Source organism: Eptatretus burgeri, chromosome 13 (assembly GCF_056783735.1).
Source record: "Eptatretus burgeri isolate ZD-2024b chromosome 13, Ebu_testis_v1, whole genome shotgun sequence".
NCBI classification, from domain to species: Eukaryota; Metazoa; Chordata; class Myxini; order Myxiniformes; family Myxinidae; genus Eptatretus; species Eptatretus burgeri.
Window position 1 is genome coordinate 59,946,893 of NC_140973.1, and position 23,176 is coordinate 59,970,068.

General features: G+C 44.5%; 1 protein-coding gene and 1 long non-coding RNA gene across 6 annotated transcripts in view; one reads left to right on the plus strand and one right to left on the minus strand.

Moving 5' to 3' along the window:
- LNX2 (ligand of numb-protein X 2) overlaps positions 1-23,176 on the minus strand; it is a 156,988-nt gene that overhangs the window by 79,120 nt on the left and 54,692 nt on the right. The window contains exon 1 of one of the 5 annotated variants that reach the window (XM_085852659.1): positions 16,060-16,307. The exons of the other annotated variants lie outside the window; for them this stretch is intronic. The gene's annotated coding sequence lies outside the window, so the exon portion shown is untranslated. Of the gene's footprint in view, positions 1-16,059; positions 16,308-23,176 lie in introns of those variants that run through there. 5 annotated transcript variants of the gene reach the window in all.
- LOC147014584 (uncharacterized) overlaps positions 8,061-23,176 on the plus strand; it is a 67,278-nt gene continuing 52,162 nt past the window's right edge. Inside the window, exon 1 of the long non-coding RNA XR_015050810.1 lies at positions 8,061-8,624. This is a non-coding gene — a long non-coding RNA (uncharacterized LOC147014584). The remainder of the gene's footprint in view (positions 8,625-23,176) is intronic.

Genomic DNA, 23,176 nt, shown 5'->3' on the forward strand with positions numbered 1-23,176 from the left:
GGGAGAAAGAGGTCGTCCAGAATTCTGTCATTTAGTGTAATCAATGAATAGATGTCCCCCCCTCCCCCTCTCCCAGTCATGAATAGCTTTCCCACAGTATATTCAGCATTTCCTGAAAGTGCCACAGCTTAGAAACTAGATCGGCACTCGGTCGAGCGCATACCTCCACTAAGCTGAACATTTTACGTTTTGTAGTCCACTGATGGGCCGGTTCTGCATCCGGACCTCAACCAAAATCTAATCAGCTTGTTCTTGTCACCTACCCAACCCATCCACCACATTTCATCCGAATCTGTTCATAAATGTTTGAGATATCGAGCTCTATATTGGTTTTGGTCCCATCTCTCAAGAGTGATTCTTCACTTTTAAAATTCTAGTATCCAGATCTGGATCTTCACGATCGAATCGATTTGGCCTTGCCACACACCCAACCTGTCTACCAAGTTTCGTCCGAATCCATCCACAACTTTTTGAAATATCATGCTATATGTCGTTTTTGGCACCATCACCCAATGCTGAAGAATCACTTTAAAAATTCTCGAATCCAGATCCTGATTTTTCACTAAAATTGAACCAATTCTTCCTTGTCACACAACCAACGTGTTCACCAAGTTTCGTCCGAATCCGTCCACAACTTTTTGAGATATCGTGCTATCTATAGTTTTTGAGCCCTCTCTCAATGGTGAAGAATCACTTAAAATCCTAGTAGTCGGATCCGGATTCGGATCTTCAACAAAATTGAATCGATTAGTCCTTGTCACACGCCCAACCTGTCCACCAAATTTCGTCCGAATCCGTCCATAACTTTTTGAGATACCCTACTCGCAGAGAGACAGGGGTGATTACAAAACCTCTGTCTACCTTTGGTGGTGGAAGTAATAATGGTCTTGTTTTCTTTTCCACAATCTCATTCCGAAACTTTCCGAATTGCTAAACAGGCTTTGTTTTCCAGTTATTTTTTTCTTTCCTTTGTTATCTTGTTTTTTCAAATTTTGTTTTGTTTTCTTTGTTTTTGTTTTCCAGTCTTGTTTTCTTGTTTTTTTCCAGTTTTGCTTTGTTTTCCAGTTTTTCCTTTGTTTTTGTTTTCCAGCTTTATTTTCTTATCACAACACAGCAACTAGGAGTCGTCTTGTTTTTGTTGTTGTTGACCAAATGAGAGTAAGAAATAACCTTACATTTTTAAATTCAAACAAAGATATTAATTTGCTTGGGGAAATAAAATGGTACATGTGAGCACAGCTGTGAATGCAACATGGATCGATAACTGCTTCCAAGTGGACATGGGATGTGGTTTGTTGAGGGATGTCTGTGGGGAAGAGGGGTGGGAGTGGGAAGGACAAAACAGTGGGGAACAGAGACATTAGGAGATCTGTGGAAGGGAGAGGGATGGTGTAGGGAACATGGGGAATGCAAGATCGACATTACAGGGACTTTCAGGAAGGAAAGCAGGGAATTTGAAGGAGGTGGGCTTGGGTGGATTATTGGGGGTATAAAAGATCGAGAATTTGGTTAAGAGGTGGTGGTGAACAGCTGTTTTGAAGGCCTGGAGGGAAGAATGGGATTGAATAGAGTGAGGGAGTTTATTCCAAAGGCGGGAAAAAAAGAGGAATGAAAGAGTGAAGGTGAGCAGTGATTCGTGATTTTGGTAGTTTTACCAGAAGGGGTTGTTGGTGGACCTTGAGCTCCCTGCGGAAATATGGTTGGGACATATCGCAGAGAGAGCAGAGGGGGTGAGGCTGGAGAGGAGACGGTAGAAGACAGAAAGAAGCCGACCAGCCTGCGGTGAGAGAGTGAGAGGCCCAAATTCTCAGTCTCATTGTGGGAGATGCCAGTGATCAGAAATGCCTTGGTTTCCCAGGGTGAAGCTGAGAAAAGTGGGAGGCAGGAGCACCAGCCCAGAGGGGAGAGCAGTACTCCATCAGGCTGCGGACGAAAGCTTTGTAAGTGGTCAGGAGCTCAGGTGGGCCAAGGAAGGACTATGCACAACGGAGGATTCCCAGTCGGCGACTGGCTTTGGAGGCGAGGTTTGAAATGTGGCTTTCCCGGGAAAGGTCATGGTGGATAGTGAGACCCAGAAGCTTGAAAGAAAGGATTTATTGAAGAGGATTGTTGAGAAAATGGATTGGGGTGGGGGGAGGTTCTAAACGGTCCTTTTGGAGAGACATAGTGAGAGTGTGAGATTTGTCCGGATTGAAAGACATGTTCCACGTGTTGGACCAGTTTGTGATTATACCCAGATCTGCAGGGAGCAAATAAGCTGCTGCTTGCCGGTCTGAGGGATGACAGAGGGTGGAGTCATCAGCAAAGAGATAAAGAGGATTTTCTAGAGAGTCGGAGAGATCATTGATGAAAACCAGAAAAAGAACAGGGCCCAGAACACTACCTTGAGGAACTCCAGCCTGGACAGGAAGAGGGGATGAAAGAACTCCATTTGGGGCCACACGTTGACTGCGACAGGAGAGGAAGTCTGTGAGCCATGAGTGGAGATGGCCTTGGATACCATGGGAAGAGAGTTTGGTGAGCAGGGCAGGGTGCCAGACCATGTCAAAAGCATGTGATATGTCTCGGGATATGGCTCTGATTTCATGTGCGGCATTGAGGACCTCCATCCATTGTTGGGAGAGCAGAAGCAGCATATCTGAGGCCCCTGCTGTGTGTCTGTGTGTCTGTGAGCAAGTGTCTGAGGCCCCTGCTGAAAATGAACAACATTGTTCTTTTGGATCAAATACTCATAGCCTGGTGCAAACATTTTTATCGACCTCAAAGAGGACAGCTTGGACACTTGAACGAGTTAAAACAGGCTGTGATTGACGGGACTCGTAACACCAAGCAATTCTAAATGTTTTCTTTATATATATTGTTATGGATCTGGGTTTGGGGTTATCAGAAGGGAGTTCCTCGGACCACCGGCCAGAGATAACTCTGCGGTCCAACAGGTTGCTAAGCAAACGTGGCCACCGATTAGAACCGCCAAGCCCAGCAACACGAGAGAACAGCAATTATTCTTAACGCTGAAGGAGCCCACTTACCTGGTCTTAACCTAGTCTATACACAGGACATGGCATACCATCAATCATTCTGGGGAAGTGTAGAGAGAAAGAAAGTCGATGGAGTGCAGAGCGGAGTATGTGTACGGCTCCTGCCTCACCTTACACAGACAGATGCATTGAAAGTTGTGCTGCAGATCTGTGGAGTCTGCGCCACATGCAGACTCACACAGCTCATGCCGCATGCAGACTCATGCAGCGTGAAAGCTCCCCCTTGTTGGCTCTCATGGTCTGAACAGGCAGACGTGAGCACAGGCTTGGCCAAATAACTCATGGTAAGGAGAGCTTGATGGACGAGAGAGACGAATCAAAGGTTCCAGCACGAGACGAGTCGAGAGCGCTCCTGGCAAGTAGGAGGAGTCGAGAGCGCTCCTGGCAAGTAGGAGGAGTCGAGAGCACTCCTGGCAAATAGGAGGAGTCGAGAGCGCTCCTGGCAAATAGGAGGAGTCGAGAGCGCTCCTGGCAAATAGGAGGAGTCGAGAGCGCTCCTGGCAAATAGGAGGAGTCGAGAGCGCTCCTGGCAAATAGGAGTCGTCGAGAGCGCTCCTGGCAAATAGGAGTCGTCGAGAGCGCTCCTGGCAAATAGGAGTCGTCGAGAGCGCTCCAGGCAAATAAGAGGAGTCGAGAGCGCTCCTGGCAAATAAGACGATGGGGGAGGGGGGGGAGGTTTTCAGGGCAACAAGGGAAGGATCATGAGGAGTTGCGAGGTTTGAAAGGCAAACAGCAGGATTGTAAGGAGTTATGGAGTTTGAAAGGCAAAGCGCGAGGGACCGGCGATATATGGGGAGCTGGAGTTAAAGAAGAGTGAAAAGATGAATTTGATAGATGGAAGGATTAAAGACAAACTGAATGTGCTAACTCACAATGCATCTCCCTCCCAAATTATCCCTCTATACAAAAAGGCAAGGATCTGTCTCACATAAACTAAATAAATATCTGTCTGGAGGAAATCCTACATGTCTCTGAATGCATGGGGGTCTTTTTCCATCACTGCAACAATATAGGAAGAAAGTGAGATTTGAAGGTCATGCTCCAGGTGGTCATGTTGAAGGTCATCATCGAGGTCAGCGTTTCTCAACCTTTGCTGGCCAATGGCCCCCCTACTGAGTGGTCCCCTGCCCTTCAATAAAAGATGCAGATTTCGTTTTATGAAATTTATTTACTCAGTCTTAAAAGATAAATCAAAGTAAACATTTTTCTAAGCAATACAATCAATCAGACACTTGCTGTTGGGCTTGTCTGACAAGGCCTCTTATGTACGGCTCCGTCTTGGACACAGCAAGGCGAATATCGTTCTCTATGTCAAGACGGTTTCTGGACTTCGTTTTAATGGTCGCAAGGTCAGAAAATCCAGATTCGCAAAGATATGTTGTGGCGAATTGAATGAGCATTACGGATGCCTTCTTGCTGAGTCGTGGATACGCATCCTGAACAGACAACCACAAGGTGGAGTGGTCTTCTTTGTTACTGAAGACCAGCTTCATTGCTTTTGAAACCTTCAACTCTGCCAGCTCCTCTGCTTCGTCTTCGGTAGGTTCAATTTTGGCGTTAAACGAGTCTTTGTGCCACGGAACATCCAACGGTGCATCGTCGAAATACAATTTGAACTCAGCGGAGAGATTGTCGAGATGTCTAATGATGCAATCTTTGATGCCGACAGGAAGCTCAATCCTCTGCGTCTGCTGGTGCTCGTCCAAGAGAGGAAACGAGGCAGTGGACTCGGCCTTGATTCGTGCCTGCCAGACTTCCATTCTAGCAGACAGTCCGGCAAGCTTGTCTTGAACATCACTAACTGTCACATCACGGCCTTGCAAGGACTGGTTCATTTCGTTGAGTCGGCCAAATATATCGGCCAGGGAGGCGAGCATCATGACGAACTCTTCATTGTCGAAGTGGACATGGAGGTTGTTTTCATTGTTTTGCAGGAAGATTTCCACCTCAACCCGGAGTTCATACAGCCGAGAGAGGCATTTCCCCCTCAATAGCCAACTGACTTTGGTGTGGAACAGAAGTCCAACATGTTCCGCTCCCATTTCATTGGCCAGGAGTTGGAAGAGCCGATGATTTTTGGCCTTCGCACGAATGAAGTTGATCAATTTGACCGCGACATCCATGACTTCCAGCAAACGAGGCGGAAGAGTCTTTGACGCAAGAGCGTGTCGGTGTAGCGAACAGTGGGAGGACGTCACATGGGGCCATTCGTTCTTCACAAGCGTGACGAACCCTCCTCTGACGCCGACCATCGCTGGGGCACCATCAGTACAAATGTGCTTGATATTCTGCCAACCGAGTCCATTAGCTTAAAAAAAAAAAAGAGTCCACAATATCTTTGACATCTGCTGCTGTCATTGTGGTTGGTAGGGTATTGCAGAACAAGAACTCTTCCTTCATCTTTCCCTTTCTCTCGTATCGAGCGAAGGCGATTGACTGGCTCTCCAGGGCGGTGTCGGTAGACTCGTCTAATTGAAGGCTAGCCTGGAGCGTGCTTTGCTTGATTTTGGAGCAAACTTGACGGCACACATCAGCGGCCATGTCGTCAATCCGTCGTCGGATCATGTCATTAGAGAGTGAAACTTTCTGGATCTTCTTTTTCGCCTCTGGTCCGATCATCAATTCCACCATTTTCTCTGTACTTGGCTTGATAAGGTCCTCAGCAATAGTGTGCGGCTTCTTGCACTTTGCAATTCGGTATGCCACTTCGTAGCTGGATTGAAGAGCAGGTTTTTCTTCTGGCCGGAATCCAAATTTAGGAAGTGTCGCTTCACGGTCATATCGTGATCGTTTCGCAGACAGAGCGTCGATATTATCTTCCTTCCTTCCGGGATGCATCTTGTCGCGATGGTTTGAAAGTTTGGAAGGACGGAATGACGCATTTGACATCACGACCGAGCAGTGCAGACATTGCGCGCAGTCCACGCCATCTCGACTGACATTCCTGAATCCAAACTTGACATAGCTGTCATTCCATTTTCGAACCTTCGACATCTGAGAAAAAAAATTGAAAAAAAACAAAATTCTAACGTTTTTGTAAACATTGGTTTACTATGAATGCTCTGTGGGCTCCGCTTTCTCTTTTAAAATCGTGGTTAAACTCATCTACCCTTTTTACTTTGACACTATGACCGGAGACTCATCAGCTTAATTGTACATTACAAGCTTCTGCATTCTGAATCACAGTTTTTCGGCGTCCGCTCATGGCCCCCCCGGTCGAAGGACGATGGCCCCCGGTTGAGAAACGCTGTTCTCGGTGGTCAACTTAAATGTCTTGTCCAGGTCAACATTTCAGGTGATCATGTTGCAAGTCTGTTCAAAATGGTCACATTGAACATCGTGTTTGAGATGGTCATGTTGCACATGGTTGACCAATTTTGATCTCCTCCAAATCAGCTGGTGTATGTTGTAACCTGTCTTGTATTGATGTGTGAGATTGTTTGACTGCCATGCAATTTATACCAATTTTAAACAGTGCTGAAAAAGACCAACAATGCATTTCATCACGAAGGTCCTTCCCTCAAGTTAGTCCTTTGGTCCCAAATATTATGACTAATATCTCTAAGTGTGAGTTGTTTGTGAACCCTTCCACTTTTCAACATTTTCATAATTGACCTTCGGTTTAACTTCTCCCCTTCGTATGTCAAAATGATGTTCCGCTGCCTAATAATGGAGATAAGCAAATGTATAATTTGACACAAAGCCTTGCAGAGAGACAGACAAACAGACAGACAGACAGAGACACAGACACAGAGCACTACATCAAATTTAAACACTGTATTTCGTGAAATTGATTCTAATGTCAAATAATAATCAATTAGCAGTACTCGAGATAAAAAGGAACATTTTTGAGCCAGTCGGTGTACAATACATACAGTAGATAAACGCAATATACCATGATGGATAAAACAATCTTGTTTTGGGGAACCAAAGCAAGCTCAGTAAATTCTGTACAGTAGCATTTCTTTCCCACACATTGATGCACGGCCTGTTTCCGAAGCACAAAAACAAATCGTCTTTTAAAGTTCCTAAGGTATTTCCCACACATTTCTGATGTTCTCATGAGCAAAAGCCACTGCCCTTATTGAAAACTGCATGCAGCATTCGTTTATCATCAAGATTATTTGTTGCACAGTAGCATTTCCACGATGATGAACAAGGTCTGCATAAAACATTACTGTGTTGAGAAAACCTTCCGATGTGCATTGTGTCTGGAGTTTTGCACTTTTGCCTCGATACATGATGTTCAGTCCAGGTTACAGTTGACTTCCTTTTGTCAGCGCACCGATGATTTGGACCTGACAAGGATTAACGGCATCTGAGTACGTCTCTTTGTCTTCCCATGCGGCTTGTCTGCATGCACAGAAAAACCTACTCTGCACTGTCCAGCTTGAATTGGATATGGCACTGTACAAGCTGTATTGCTGCGTGGCATCGTACGGGCCGTATTGCGGCGTGGCATCGTACGGGCCATATTGTGGCATGGTATCGTATCTGCCTTATTGCGGCGTGGCATCGTACGGGCCGTATTGCGGCGTGGCATCATACGGGCCGTATTGCGGCGTGGCGTCGTACGGGCCATATTGTGGCATGGTATCGTATCTACCTTATTGTGGCATGGCATCGTACGGGCCGTATTGTGGTGTGGCACCATACGGGCCATATTATGGCGTGGCGTCGGATGGGCCTTACTTATTGTGGAATGGCATTATATAGGCCGTATTGCGGCGTGGCATCGTACGGGCCGTATTGTGGTGTGGCACCGTACGGGCCATATTATGGCGTGGCGTCGGATGGGCCTTACTTATTGTGGAATGGCATTATATAGGCCGTATTGCGGCGTGGCATCGTACTGGCCATATTGCGGCATGGCAGGGTACTGGCCATATTGCGGCGTGGCACCATACGGGCTATATTATGACATGGCGTCGTATGGGCCATATTGCAGTGTGGCAAGTTTTCATAATTTTGCATGGATCATGTACTTTCATATTTGGTTTAAAGGAGTACATTTACTTTTCTCTGTGTTTTTTTTTTAAACATTTTGTCTGGTGCTTATATTAACTTGTGAAAATACATATGAACGTTGTACACTTTCTTTATTGGGTGTTGGTCCAAGTTTCCACGTATTGGAGGTTTCTCACTGAAGTACTAACTCGGTAGAGCTCAGAATGTCTCATGGCATCAGTTGCATTCAAGCCATCAAGTCTTAACTTTGATATTTTTAAAGTCTTACATTTTTGTCCAGCAATTGAAATAGTGTTGTGCAGCTATAAAAATGCTTCACTTTTGGCACCCAGTCAAGAAAGAACTACAGTGGTGTTTGGAATAACAATTCTGTGCAGTATTGTATGACATTTTTTGTGAATTACTCACCTTTCCTTTGTGTTTATCATTTATACCAGTGGTACATTCAATGTACATAATTGTTACTGGAGCCAAAGGAATCCGAACAGCATCTACCTCATGCGTCTATTACCCAATTTGGTGCAATTTCACACTTGGACATTGAGTGACGCTTCGCAAGTCAAGCTCTGCATAACAATCTGCACCTGCACCTGCACCAGCTCTTTGAAACCTGTTCAGGTACCCACGTGTCCCCTGACATACTGTTTCCTCATCGTCGTGCAGGCGAGCTTGGGGCAAAACACAAGTTGCTGGTGTATCGAGTGATAATTTCAAACTCTAAGGATGATGGTTAATTTGAAGCTGTGGCTCAGCTCTGTATTAACTGGAAGGACACTCAGTCAAGTGTATACCTCCACCACGTAATGCCTGATCCACAAGAACATATCGGGCCCAATAACTTTTTGGAATATTGTGCTATATATCATTTTTTGCCCTATCTTTCAATGGTAAGGAATCACTTAAAAAATTTTAGGAGTCGGATCCGGATCCGGATCTGTACCAAAATCTAATGAGTTCGACCTTGTCACACACCCAACCTGCTCACAAAATTTCATCCGGATCCGTCCACAACTTTTTGAGATATCCTGTACACAGCAGACAGACAAGCCGGAAGGCGGTGATGGGTCGCCGAGCATGGAAACTATAAGATAAAGAGCAAAATGGAAGTCATATAGTGGATAGGGAATCACCTTAAGATTATGCATATCAAATCTCATCCAGTTCCATCTACTGATAACTACTCGGTATCCATTTGAATGAAAAGTACCGAAAATGCGGTTTGAAATCGGAAATTCCCAAAGTTTGAGGGGGTGCTGTGGGTGAACAAAGATCTAAATCGAAAATCCGGCTCGATCGTTTGTGCAAAATGTATTCCAGACGATTCGTGTGAATTTTCATGACCATCCGACCATAACCCTAGGAGGAGTAGCATTTGGCGCGAAGGCACCTCCAGCTCTCACATATTATCCATCTTTGCACTAATTGACCTTTGACCCCTGACTAAGCGACATCGGTCAATATGTCCCGAGTCAAAGTTGTAGTACTCATTGAGTACCATGAACCTGCAAAGTTTCATTCGTATCGATGCACTCACCTGGTCACTAGGGGGCCTTCAATTTTTGCCAATTTTCACGCATACCCTAATTGTAGGGGGTGCTATGGGTAAAGTATTCCATATATCACAAAAACCAGAATATATTTGATAGAGCATCACCTGCAGATCATTTGTGCCAAATTTCATAACCATACATGGGATAATGGCTTTCGGAATTGATTTTGCGTGAACGGTACCGATTTTGAAGGTTTTTTCGGTTGTTGCAAGGGAACCAAAGCGTCCCCAGCAACCATCACAATTTCCAAAGCACTAGATCATAAAGATGTACCTACCACCCGAGTTTGGTCAAAATCCGCTCACGTTTAGGCCTAGGTCACATTTGCCACGGCGGCCGTGGGGTCTCCAAAATCTATGGCCACTTGCAATTATACGGCAGCCGCAGTATTTCCACGGTCACACAATGCAGCAGTCACATATGTTTTTATTTTTCGGGGAGCCGCATGGCGTATTTATAAATTGTGGAGACCGAAAACGTGGGGTTGCCATACGGTCTTTGATTTGATGTCGCACAGTGACCTTAGGGCATCTCTGCGGCGGTCATGGCATTTTCAAGGCAGACGCAAGGTGCCCACAAGGCGACAGCAGGGGCCCTAAGGCGAACGTGCAGCCAGACGGACGGTAACGAATGGGTTAATATATTTTTTTTTACCAGTTTTTTTTTTCGGCTTGTCGAATTGCTACGGCGAACGTAGAAATGAAAAGTTATAACTCCGCGTTATAATTCCACGGCGACCTTGCGGCCTGTAAAATATAGCCATACGGCGTAGAGCCACCCTGAGGCCACCTCAGAAACTCTGCGGCCGCCGCACGTTTCTGTCAATTCAGAGGGCGTACGGCCGCCGTATCCTCGCCGTAGAGCAAATGTGACTTTGGCCTTAGGTCTTAGAAATTGTGGAGACCAAAAACGTGGGGTTGCCGTACGGTCTTTGATTTGATGTCGCACGGTGACCTTAAGGGGGCCCTGCGGTGGCTATAGAATTTTCCAGGCAGACGCAAGGTGCCCGCAAGGCGACCACAGGGGGCCCTAAGGCGAACGTGCGGCCAGACGGACGGTAACGAATGGGTTAATATATATATATATATATATATATATATATATATATATATATATATATATATATATATATATATATATATATATATATATATATATATATATATATATATATATATATATTACCATTTCTTTTATTTCGGCTTGTCGAATTGCTGCAGCGAACGTAGAAATGAAAAAAAAGTTATAACTCTGCGTTATAATTCCACGGTTACCTTACGGCCTGTAAAATATAACCAAACGGCGTAGGGCCACCCTGAGGCCACCGCAGAAACTCTGCGGCCGCCGCACGTTTCTGTCAATTCGGAGGGCGTACGGCCGCCGTATCCTCGCTCTGGAGCAAATGTGACTTAGGCCTTACTACCAATTATGCTGATGACAAACGAACAAACATCCAAACAAACAGACAGAATTACTGACAATAAGGGTCACCTATTTCGGCTACCCAACAAACAAGAAAAAGACGTCGTGCAGACCACGATACTTGCAAAATCCATGAAACAAATTTGACCTTTGACTCTCGACTCCTCCTACTTGCCAGGAGCGCTCTCGACTCCTCCTACTTGCCAGGAGCGCTCTCGACTCCTCCTACTTGCCAGGAGCGCTCTCGACTCCTCCTACTTGCCAGGAGCGCTCTCGACTTGTCTCGTGCTGGAACCTTTGATTCGTCTCGCTCGTCCATCAAGCTCTCCTTACCATGAGTTATTTGGCCAAGCCTGTGCTCACGTCTGCCTGTTCAGACCATGAGAGCCAACAAGGGGGAGCTTTCACGCTGCATGAGTCTGCATGCGGCATGAGCTGTGCGAGTCTGCAATTTGACGTAGAATTGATTGTATCCGCATCATGGATTGATGCCATATAACTCAAGAAATGATTTTCTCTGGCGTTATTGCTCAAGAAGCTCCTTTGGTAAGGGCCAAAAAGGGTCTCAATTATACTTTGGAGAACAAAACTGAATTTCACACAATCAGATCCCCTATTACCACTGATCAGAAGTATGTAACTCAAGAAAAGATATTCCCTGGCATTTTTACTTTAGAATGGTCCACTTAAGGCTCAAAAGGGGTCTCAATTTTGGGATTGGACCAGAAATTTGTTCAATTGATTGTATTAGCATCATGGATTGACACCATTACATCTCAAGAAAATAAACTCTGCTGTTATAGTGTAAAGGCCCCTCGGCATGCTTGGTAGGCATATCATGAGGGCCAAAAAGGGTCACAAGTACACGTATGAGGAGAAAGTGAAATTCACATAATCGTGAGCCTATATCATGACTAGTCAGAAATAGCTGAAGAAAATATTTCCTGGCTTTCCACATAGCAACCCGCAACATGAGAGAGGACAGGTAGCTAGAGCTTATCTGTGTGTCCCACTTTTTACTGTATATTATGCTATACTTTATCCTGAAACCAGGCTATGTCAGTCTTGATATGCAGGCATGCAGCATAGCAGTGCAGTTGATGCTGACTACTAGGGGTGGATTCAGTGAAAGGCAAACCTAGTGACAGTGATAGTATGCCTCCAATTTGAAGGAAATTGCAATGCGAGGAGGGAAATCACATTGACATTGACCAAGTATCATGTTAGCTCACTGAGAAGACACAGTGTTAATGAAAAGGTAAGTGATCAAAACTTGCCAATTTCTATAGCCGCAATTTAGTATTCTAAGTAAGCCCCGCCAGGGACGGCACTTTGTTTTTGATTTCATGCCCCCCCCCCCCCCCGGCGCAGTGATTTTGATAATTTTGATAAGATGTCCGTAATCATGTAGCCTTTTTCCAATAAATTACCATCGTGACAGTGACACTGATGTTGACGATGACAGCTCTGACACTGACAGTGATGTAGACGATGCTGACGATGACTGAATTATACTGTAGAGCAATAAGCCAGGTCTGCATGGTACTCCTGTGGTTGCAATTAAAATATAATTTTGGCTGTCACAACAAGAGTGAGACGTTGGTATTGGTGGGCATGGACACAACAGTAAGTTGCTGAAAATGTTGTCATTTCACACATCTAGGCTTACTTACCGTAGCTTTAGCATTTGATTTATTTCTTGTACTATGTAGGTTTATCTGTAACTGTAATTTCACCTGTCAATTTATAGGGCTGGTGGATAATTCACACTGGATCACAGAGTTCAGTTGTTATTGGTTTGGTAGATTAAGGTTTCACTTTATACTAGTGTAAAACTGTTCGTGCATTTGTTGTAAAAGTGACGTTGTTCTCAAAAGCTGATGATCCCTGACCAGTATGGGAAAACGATGTTTCGAAACATAGAAGTTTGATAGATAGGGCCGAAATGAACATTTTCAAATTAACAATGTAGAGTGTAAAACTGTTCGTGCGTTTGTTGTAAAAGTGACGTTCTCAAAAGCTGATGGTCCCTGGTATGGGAAAACTAATGATATCTAGAAACATAGAAATTTGATAAATAGGGCCTAAATGGACATTTTCAATTCGCATACATGTATATTTTTCGATACATGTTGATCTTCCAGATAAATGATAAACAGGTATAGCATAGTATTGATGATTTCATCTCATTTTGTGTATGATCAGATTGACATTGTCACTTCTCAGATTGTAACCTATCTAATTTGTGTTTATTACGTAATATATTTCATTATTCAAAATTCACATCAACTGTTGTTTTACATTAATTTTGTTCTTTGGTTATGATAAGTGACAATACCGGATTTTCCAGTGTAAATTTCTGGTCCAATCTTAAAAATTGAGACCCTGTTTGAGCCTTTATTGACCCTTCTTAAGGAAAATGCTTGGGAATATCTTTTCTTGAGTTACACACTTCTGATCAGTGGCAATAGGGGATCTGATTGTGTGAAATTCAGTTTTGTTCTCCAAAGTGTAATTGAAACCCTTTTTGGCCCTTACCAAAGGAGCTTCTTGAGCAATAACGCCAGAGAAAATAATTTCTTGAGTTACATGGCATCAATCCATGATGTGGATACAATCAATTCACCAAATTTCAGGTCCATTCCCAGAAGTGTAAATGAGACCCTTCTGACCCTTCTTAAGTAGAAACGGCAGGAAATATTTTTTCTTGAGTTATAAATTTGTGATCAGTGGGGATAGGTGATCTGATAATGTGAATTTCAGTTTCATTCTCCAAAGTGTAATTGAGACCCTTTTTGGCCCTTACCCAGGGGCCTTCTTAAGTAATAATGCCAGGGAATTTCTTTTCTTGAGTTACATTTTATTCAATACTGCTCGGAACAGAATCCACAAAATGAGTTTCAGCCTTGTTCTCAGAAGTGTAATTGAAGGTCAATATTTTGGGGGTTTGATGGTTCACCCCCTCTAAATGCCAGCAATGCGACACACAAGAAATGGATTTTATTTCTCCATCCAGCATTCTGAATAGAATAGGGCCATCAAACCTTTCATTCTCAATAGTGTAAATGAAACTAAGCTTGCTCCCTAACTATGAAGTTTCATTGGAATTGTGTGTAGTTTCTGAGAAGAAAGCAAATACCTCTTTTGGGGGGAAACTCCCCTGTAGACCCCCGTCGACCTCGATGTTTTTTAATGCCATGAACAAACTTTGGTACATCATGGGTGATGAAGGTTGTGGTCAAGTTTCATGGGAATTGTGTGTGTAGTTTTGGAGAAGAAAGCAAATACAAATGTTGGGGGGGGGCAACCCCTCTTACACACCCTGAGACAAATTTTTTTCTAATGTCATGAACAAACTTTGGTACATCACGGGTGGTGAAGGTTGTAGTCAAGTTTCATCAGAATTGAATGTGTAGTTTCAGAGAAGAAAGCAAATACCTATTTTGGGGGGAACTCCCCATAGACCCCCTCAGGTTCCGATTTTTTTTTTTTTAATGTCATGAACAAACTTTGGTACATACATGGTGAAGTTTCATCGAAATTGTACGTGTAGTTTCAGAGAAGTTGAAAGTATTTGTGGATAGATAGACGGACGGTCGGACGAACACATGCACGACATGCCATCCCATGATCTCATGCACACGAAACTCGTATGAACTGTCAAGTTTCTGCCTTTCCTGTTACCAACCCTCGAGCATCAGAGTTTTATCCTTGGTTTCATTTTCCCACGAGTGCCATCATGTGCTGTATTAACACATGACGAACCACGTGAGTCGCCATTCGTAAGCCGATTATATATCCACGTGAAAAATAAAAACACAAAAACCACAGTACCACATTCATCAAGTGATAAAGTTGATAAAGTTAGTCGCAAGGTAAGGTGAGGCTAAGTAGGTTGAATTTACAATCCATACATGCGATGGTACTAATGATCCCAAACATGGCGAAAATCAAACGCTGCATTATGAATTTCAATGTGGAAAGCACAAAAGGTTATTTTGCAAACGATTAATTTAGCGAAATGTCCTGGGACTTGCGCTCTATTAAAAAGTGTGAAACATCTGACAAACGTGATAATTGTTACCACGCAGTGATGATGATCTTTCTGATGATGCTTGCGAGATATTCTACTCTCGGATGTCAACCCAAACGGAACAATTCTCTCAGCTTTATAAATCGAATCAAATTCCCATCCAATAAAATTGATAAACAAACAACATAGCTGAAAAGCCGACAATTTCGAACCCGCAATGCAACCGCAGATCAAAATGTTAAATTGAGTCGGCACACCGGCGCACATTTTCTGAGTCTGCACACCTGTATGGAAAGGATCGCACAGAGGTACAGGTAGTGTGGATATCCAGCTTAATACTCCCTGGGATAATCCACATCTCGCGGGCACACTGCCGATGCCGAATTTGGTTGGATTGCATCGGACGGCGCAAGAAGCGGGTACGTGATCGCCGAGTGCAAGCCGTGATGGTGTTCTATATCTCTATATATATCTATCTCTATATCTCTATATCTCTATATCTCTATATCTCTATATCTCTATATCTCTATATCTCTATATCTCTATATCTCTATATCTCTATCTCTATCTCTATCTCTATCTCTATCTCTATCTCTATCTCTATCTCTATCTCTATCTCTATCTCTATCTCTATCTCTATCTCTCTCTATCTCTCTCTCTCTATCTCTCTCTCTATCTCTCTCTCTCTCTCTATCTCTCTCTCTATCTCTATCTCTATCTCTCTCTCTATCTCTATCTCTCTCTCTATCTCTATCTCTATCTCTATCTCTCTCTCTCTCTCTCTCTCTCTCTCTCTCTCTCTCTCTCTCTCTCTCTCTCTCTCTCTCTCTCTCTCTCTCTCTCTCTCTCTCTCTCTCTCTCTCTCTCTCTCTCTATCTATCTATCTCTCTATCTCTCTATCCCTCTATCTCTCTCTCTCTCTCTCTCTCTATCTATCTATCTATCTATCTATCTATCTCTCTCTCTCTATCTCTCTATCTCTCTATCTCTCTCTCTCTCTTTTCCACCGGCCATGAGAACATGAGAACGTGCAAACAAAAACACTTACCTTCAATTGCACAACGAATAATTTCTTGGCAACGACAACTTTTCTCCACACCGTTTACATTCACTCATGTATGGCAACACGTGTTCATTCAGGAGGATAAAAGTCAGAGCTATACATGGAGGAAGGTACCAGAGCCGCGTGCGTCCGATTGTGCAGCGCACACTTCTTCGCCTTTATCGCACATGCTCCACAACTGGCAGCGCTCTGGGTGACGATCACTCCACATTGGCCAATCACAGGCAGCCTGGAGTGACAAAAGTGCCGCTTCTCGGGTTGACTGTCCCTTATCAACAGAGGGTGCAAAAGCTGTCATGTTGACCACTGATGTACAAGCTGGGTGTTAATTGGAAATGTGGGAGAGTGTTGTTCCCGAGGGGAATCGGCGGTGATTTTTAAAATCTTCATCCGGAGGACATTCTGCATTCTGTCGTCGCTGAGATGTATCGATAGCTAAGTCTCCCTGCCTGGCTGAGGATTTCAAAGCTTTTGTTGGTGGAGGAGGATGAGGAGGAGGAGGAAAGGAGGATGAGGAGGAGGAGGAGAGGAGGACGTTGACAATGACGTTCTAGTGGTGGTTCAAATCATTGTGACAATATCAAGAACCTTGTAATATCTTTTCTTTCTCTTTCTTCTCTTGCTTAAGGGATGAAGATATTCAAACCTGATCTCAGTACTTACCATCAAGGGTAATAGGTTAAAAACAATCTGTTATTTAGGGAGAGGGAGGGGTGTGGATGGCACTTTGGTTTGTGGGCCAAATTTTATTGCCGATCCCAAGTTGCCCTGGAGGCAATTGAACAGGAAATTGAACTGCAAAGCATAGAATGACACCACAACTATAGACACGACAGAAGTAAATAGACACCATGATTTTAAAATAATTTATGTATTTAACATTTGAAGAACATTTGATCCATTTTAATACAAACACGAGCATTTGGTAGACTTGCTATTTGCAGATTTTAACGCTTTTACTTTCAAACATAGAACTAACGAGTTCTGAAATTTTCTCTTGTGAGATCTCTACCCATTCTTCATGCAAAAGGAAGAATTTAGAAGGATTTCACCATTCTTCACATCTGCCCATGATGTTGGTTTCCTGGACTTTTTCCACACAGCTCGAACCAATATGGCCCAGAGGTGTTCAATGGCATGCATGTCAGGAGACTGACTTGGCCATGAAAGTCGCTTGATCCCATTTCTGTCCTGCCATTCTTTGGTCTTTTTGGAGTGTGGCATAGAGCTCCATCTTCCATGACCAGAGTGTTGTTTTTTGACCATCTGAACAGTGGAGAAGACAGGGAGAAGTCCATCCTCAAGGAGAGAAATGTATATCGTAGAGTTCATGTTGCTAACACACTCCACAAGCTCTGACCGATCAGCACTCCAGATTACTCCTGACACCATCACTGAAAAACCACCGTGTTTTGACAGCTGGCTGCAATCGCTTCGAAGAAATCTTGTGAATGGGAAGTCTCCAGGCCCATACGCGTCCACTGTCAGAAAATTGAGTAAATTGGGACTCACCTGAAAAAATAACAGTTTGCCAAAACTCCAAGGGACTGGTGGCCATCGTGTCAGCCCACTTCTTTCTCCGTTGAATGTTGGCTGGTCGAAGAAGAGGTTTTCTCCGAGCTACTCTCCCATAGTAGCCCAGTTGATGAAGGTACCGCATGGCAGTTCTTGAGCTAACTTGGACCTCCTCTGCAACATCCGCTGCCTTGCAACGGGGAGTTTTCTCAATGGACCGCTTGACAGCTCAAAGACATATTTCTGAGGGACCAGATCGACCAGAACAGGAAGCTGTGGATTCCTTGCCTTCACTGGTGAATTTCACAATCACCTGATTAACAACAGAAAGCAGAACCCCCAACAATTCGTCCTCTTTGAAAATCGGAAAGGTCGTGTGCTCCCTGGGTTCGAGGCACAGTTAATTGTCGTACAAGACCCAGGAACTCGTTTCTGCAAATAAATAGTTGAATATTAGTACAAATCACTGAGTAAAACTTGCTTAAAATAGATGAAATGAATAAATTTAAGGTGTCTATTTACTTGTCATGTCTCTGTAGACCAGATGAGCTGCGGTTGGCCTAAACATTCCTCTTTCTGAAGTTCAGTGGTGATCCCACTGGGTTTTTTGCCAATAATCTTATAGCAATATGGTAATTATCCTGCAATCCATAAGCTTGTCTCTACTTGCTGTGAGTCAGAGGTCAATAGACGTCTGGGTCGGGCCTGTGGAGTCCTGGATTCACTGGATCATGGGGTGTGGCGCTGCCAGTACCTGTGCGGGAGGACGAAAGTCCGAGTCTTCAGGTCCTTGGTGCTTCCAGTCTTGCTCTATGGATGCGAGACTTGGACTCTGATCAAGGATCTGAGACGGAGACTTAATTCCTTTGGTACCAGGTCTCTTCGGAGAATCCTTGGCTATCGCTGGTCAGATTTTGTGTCCAACGAGCGGTTGCAGAGAGACTCGGATGAGATTTGTTACCTGCATGGTCCGTGAGCGTCAGTTGCGGCTGTATGGACATGTGGCTCGTTTTCCTGACGCTGATCCTGCTCACCAGATTCTCTCAGCGAGGGAGTCTCGTGAGTGGAAGAGGCCAATGGGCCGACCACGTGCCTCGTGGTTGCAGCAGGTTGACCATCATCTCAAGGAGATGGGGATGGGCCTGGCATCTGCCTGGGGGAAGGCCAGACGGAGGCCCCTGGAGTACTGGCGGAAAGTGGACGCAGCGACGCGCTGTTCTGACACATGCTCCCATACCTGACCTGACCTGACCATAAGCTTAGAATCCAAATCCTTAATAATGTTGCCTTCAGCTGGATGTCAACCACAACCTCTGTGATACAACTTTGGCATCGTTACCACGAAGTCAACACATCCACTGTAATTAGAACATCGCTACATGTCAGTTCAATATCCCAAGAAGGCCGTTCACATGAAACTTAGGAACTAACATGTGAATTTGTATACGTATGGTGTGAAAAACCTGCTGCCCAGGCAGCAACCACACACTGAGATGGCAAGTGGCAGAAACTGGTGGCAAGGGACACTGGGGAAGACCAGACCGGACCACTTGCTACTCACAGTCCAGAAAGGACTTTTGAATTTGTTCAGGGTGCTGGAGATAAATTGCCTACTCTTCAGGAAAGACACTGTGGGATCCTCTACATCCACCAAACAATGCTAGCAAATGGGAAACCCAGCTTAAAGGTTCACAGAATCAAAAACTCATGTTTGGTGTTTAAAAATACATATTCTTTTGTATACCTTGTGGAGGCTTGTATGAGAGCTAACACACAATGCACAGCGAGGGGGGCATGAGACAAGAGGGGTGGGAGTGGGAAGGACAAAACAGTGGGGAACAGATACATGAGGAGATCTGTGGAAGGGAGAGGGGTGGAGAGGGGAACATGGGGAATACAAGATGGACATTACAGGGACTTTCAGGAAAGAAAGCAGGGAATTTGAAGGAGGTGGATTTGGGGTGGATTAACGGGGGTAGAAAAGATTGAGGATTTGGATGGGGGACAATCAGAGGTGGTGGTGAACAGCTGTTTTTAAGGCCTGGAGGGAAGAATGGGATTCAACAAAGTGAGGGAGTTGATTCCAAAGATGGGGACAAAGAGGATTGAAAGAGTGTAGGTGAACAGTGATTCGTGATTTTGGTAGTTTTGCCAGAAGGGGGTTGTTGGCGGACCTTAAGAGCCCTGCGGAAATATGGTGAGGACAAATCACAAACAAAGCACGAATGTGGGAGGGAGCGAATCTGCTTCTGCTCTCCCAACAATGGATGGAGGTCCTCAATGCTGGACGGGGGGGGGGGGGGGGGGGGTGGGGCGAGAACGGAGAAGAGATGGGAGAAGACGGAAAAACCACCGACCTCCCTGTGGTGAGAGAGAGAGAGGCCCAAAGACTCGGCCTTATCGCGGGAGAAACCAATGATCCGAAATGCCTTGGTTTCCATAGCGTGAAGCCGAGAAAGGTGAGAGGCAGGAGCAGCCCAGAGGGGAGAGCAGTACTCCATCAGGCTGCGGACGAAAGCTTTGTATGTGGACCGAGGAAGGACTTTGCATGATGGAGGATTCCCAGTCGACGACTGGCTTTGAAAGCCAAGTTGGAAATGAGGCTTTCCTAGGAAAGGTCATGGCAGATAGTGAGACCCAAAAGCTTGAATGAAAGGACTTCTTCCAGAGGATTTTTGAGAAAGTAGTTGGGGGGTAAGGAGGGGTTCCAAACGGTCCTTTCGGAGAGACATTGTGAGATTTGTCAGGATTGAAAGACATGTTCCACGTGTTGGACCAGTTTGTGATTTTATCCAGAAATGCAGAGAGCGAAGAAATTGTGGCATGCTGGTTTGAGGGATGACAGATGATACGGCAGAGGGTGAAGTCATCAGCAAAGAGAGAAAGAGGATTTTCTGGAAAGTCGTTGAGATCATTGATGAAAAACAGAAAAAGAACAGGGCCCAGAACGCTACCTTGAGGAACCAGGGCCCAGTGAGTCACCACGAGGGTGACAGGTAACCAGCACGGCCTCTCGGAGTTCTTGCGGTCACCACAGCTCCGTGGATATTAAAGGCCTACGGGTCCAGTTCTGCCCTTTTCTTTCCTGGGGTTTTCTTTGTATGAACGTTGTGGTGCCATGTCCTTAAGTAGAATTGTAATAAGTGTACATAATAAATAGAACGGTTGTAGTTCTTTGTCTTGCTCGTTCCTGCATTGCTTTACTGACTGCATGATTTCCTACGTGTTTGATTGCATACGTGTATGACTGCTTACGTGTGTACAAATAAATGTCATTGTGTGAATGTTCACCTGTTCGTTGCGTCCTTTCCCTCAATTGAGCTGCCGTATTGCGTTCGGGATATTAGCTGGCTTTTAAATAGCCGATAAAGTAATCAGATCCGGCGGGGCTTGGCGATATACACCGCTCGGCAAATCGCAAACGGAGCGAGCTGCTTAAGCGGCTTGTTTCCAAGCAGGTCCTGTTGAGGTATAAATCCCAGGCATTTCTGTCTACGCGCACACTTAGGTAAATCGACAATTCGGTGATCGGACCCTGTCGCGTGTGGACAGAATAGTTGGCTGATTTACGGTGTGATTAAAAACACACCCGTAGCTGGATTTCGGCGTTGATCCGAAAGCTGCGACTAGGTTTGCCACGTCTGGTGGGCGCGCGGCTGCAATTAGTTGAAAGCGGTTGCTCACACGCCGGAGTGGTGAGAAACCACAACAATATGTTCTGCCCTCTAAGCTTGGTACTAAAGTGGTTTACCAATGGGGGGCCTTTTGATAATGAGTGGTGAGCCTGAAGTGTTATTGCAGAAGGCCCTCAGACAGAAAGTCAAACGGGGTCGAAAAGTCTTAGTGGACTAAGTGTTCTAATGGGGTATATAGGGTCTACAGGGTATTGGGGTCCTAATAGGTATTCAGGGTCTTAAGGGTCCTGGGGTCTTAAAAGGTCTCAAGGATATTAGGGGTCTAAAGGATCTTGAGCATCTTTGGGGTCTTGAAGGTTATAAAAGGTCGAAAGGGTCTTGAGGGTCTTAGGGGCCTAAAATTGGCCTGAAAGGGTCTTAGGGATATAAAGAGTCTTTGGAGTCTTAAAGGGTCTTTGGGGGTATTAAGAGTGCAAGGTTTAAAGGGCATAAACGGTCTTAAAAGGTCCAAAGGGTATAAACGTTTTGAAATGGTTTAAAGGGGTCTAAACGGTTTAAGGGATCTGAAGGTGTACATGTGTAAAAGGTATGTTCCAAAAGTCCATAATTAATCGAGGTAATTTATAGATGCAGTCAAAGTCCAATAATAAGTAATAAATAGATGTACTCATGGTCTAACTCGCATTCAAACAGGACGTAATTAATAGACATACTCACAAGGGTTGACCAAGATTTCACCTCGATGAAGGTTCACCGTCCACTTGTGCTTTTCAGTTTTATATACAGTACAGGGTGTTCCAAAAAGACCCGGACAACTTTGGCCGTTAATATATTAAAAACCACAAATGATACAACAACACCCTTTGGTCTATTTAATGTAGAAACGCAAACAGTTTTGTGAAAATCATGAATACACTTCAATGTGAGCTCCGTTTGTCGCACGCTGGACATCAAGGCGGTATACGAGTTCTTGTCATGTTCGGCTCAGCATGTTTCCGTTTTTCTTTGTGGAAGATACAGTGACCTCAACAATTTACATGAACATGTTGGAAGGATTCGCCTTCCCACTAATTGAACACCTGTAACCCGATATCATTTTTCAACGGGATGGCGCTTCCCCTCATTGAGCCTTAGTCGTTTTGAGCCGTCCTGAATGAAGATTTTCCAGGTCGCTGGGTTGGCTGAGACGAACCAACCACCTGCCCCCCACGATCACCAACCAACCCCCCTTGATGATTTTTCTGTGGGGGTTTGTCAAAGATGCTGTCCATAACACCAAGGTGGCAAACCTGCAGGATCTTCGTTCTCGGATCACAGCTGCATGCACAGTGGTGGACGCAAACATGCTGAGCTGAACATGGCAAGAACTCGCGTACCGTATTATTGTCCTGCGTACAACAAACGGAGCTCACATTGAACTGCATTGATAGTGTGCACAAACCATTATGAGTTTCTGTGTCATATAAATCAAAGGGTATCGTTGCATCATTTGTGGTTCTTAATATCTTAACAAACAAGTTGTCCAGGTTTTTTTTTTGGAACACCCTGGTATATACATAGATATCAAGTGAATCGGTTGAAAAGTGATGATTTATGTCACCTTGACCTCAGACCTTGAAACAATAAGCCTCCACCTTGTCACTACTTCCACCAGGTGGTGAAATTTTGTGAAGATAGGAGTAAAAATTTGACCTGCAGGTAAAACAAGAAAAATGTGCAGAGCACGATGCTTGCAGAATCCCTTAAACAAATTGGACCATAAAAATGATTGGTGCCTGATTTCAGTGACCTGATATGCAAATCCTCTTGAAATTTCAAATCAATTGGATGAAAATTAAGGATTTTAAAAACTGCATCTAAGTTGTTGACCTTTGACCTATGTTGACCTCTAAAATAATTAGTGGTTGAATTCAGTGATCTTATGTGTAAATACTCTTCAAATTTCAAGTCAA